This window comes from Geospiza fortis, unplaced genomic scaffold (assembly GCF_000277835.1).
Source record: "Geospiza fortis unplaced genomic scaffold, GeoFor_1.0 scaffold474, whole genome shotgun sequence".
Classification (NCBI taxonomy): Eukaryota; Metazoa; Chordata; class Aves; order Passeriformes; family Thraupidae; genus Geospiza; species Geospiza fortis.
This window is the reverse complement of record NW_005054661.1, coordinates 13,187-14,824: the sequence shown is the minus strand read 5'-3', so window position 1 is coordinate 14,824 and position 1,638 is coordinate 13,187.

Genomic DNA, 1,638 nt, shown 5'->3' with positions numbered 1-1,638 from the left:
GAGGAGTTAACGCTGAGGCTGCTGCCACTTTCACTCCTCCCCATACCCCAGCTTTCATCTTCCTCCAATCTCAGGATTATCCCAGCGGGATAATCCCCACAAAACCTGCTGCCACACCTTGCTTTGTCTTCCGTAGCATTTTAGTGCCCCGCGGCAGCAAAAAGCTTCTGAAATCCAAGCCCTGGAAGGTTCGAGGGGATGTAGAAGTGATTCACTAATGATGGCAGAGGCGTGTTTAGTCTAAGGCAGGGTTTGGATCTAGCAGGATAAACCGTGACATCCAGCTGCTCGGCTCTGCGCTCGCACAGGGGCACGCTAGCGCTTTCCGAATTTTGGCTATAAATCTTTCAACGGCATCAAAGGCAGGCAGCCCCTCAGCACAACCCCGGTCTGGGGGCCATGAATACACACCGAAGCTGCCTCTTGTTTGGCTGCAGAATGTTTTCACGTGGTCAGGACTCCTGAATTTATGCTTTCCCAGCTGGATGCTGAGTGATTTACCGGCCCTTTCTTCTCCCACAGCTGGATTCCTTCCCTCCAGGTAGAGGTTGGAATACCTGAGCTGCACAAAAGGCAACATGCTGGCAGCCCTGAGTCACAGGGCTGCACTTCCGTGAAGAGATTTTGGAGGGGTGGATGGGCTGCAGGGCCTGGAGCAAGGAGGGGGAGAGTCCTGGGACAAGGATGATGCTTGGAAAAAAAAAATCTCCTTGAAAATGGAGAAGAATCCTGCCTGCCAGCAGAGACCTGTTTGGAGTGACCTGGCTTTGTGTGGGCTGGATCAAAGCGGGTGGATAAGTGCTCCGGTGGGGTGGGAGAGCCCGTTGGGAGCTCTGGGAAGGCTGCTTTGGCTCCACGGGGGAATTCTGGCCCTTCCAATGTTATCTTCGCTGCAGGGGCCGGGAGGTGCAAACACTGGGGGCTACACTGACCCCCTGCCCGGGCCTTCCCACACACGGAGCACAGCGATGTTATCGCTGCTGCAGGTGAATGTGGAGCTGGATTACATCCCACACTTCCTCCTTGCTGCACCTCCGGACTCCGCCTGACCCAGCTGCGTTTGTTCGAGCGCATCACCTTCTGCCACCTTCCTGTCTCGCCTGTGTCTCAGCCCCGGCGCTGTCCCCGCTGCCCCAGCGGGGCCGTGGTCCCCCGCAGCAGACCTCCATGCAAAGCCCGCCTGACACCAGGGCAGTTTCCCATCACAAAATCTCCTCCTGCTGAGCTTTAAAGTCCAAGAGCCACGGAGGACAGATAATGAGGCTCATCTTTTCCCAAGCAAACAAACACTGCCCGCCGCGGGAGGAGGGACACCCACGCTGCCAGCGGAGGCAGCTCTTTCGAAAGCCGACCAAATGGAAAACAGCGAAGCTCCGATGGTGGCTCTTGCAGCTTGCAGCCCAGACTTCCCAAGCCCCAGCCAAAAAGGCTCTCCTACCCCGCAGGCTCCCAGCTCCAGCAAAGCTTTGGCATTTTTTCATCTCTCTGTGGATCCTACAGTGTCCCGCTGTCCCCCCACCCCTGCGCCTGGCCCCACCTGCATCCCGCGGCCGGTGGTCCCACGCTGCTGGGTGGCCCCGGGCAGGGGCACCCCGGGGCGAGGACAGAGGGGCTGCCCCAGCTCCCAGCACACAGCCC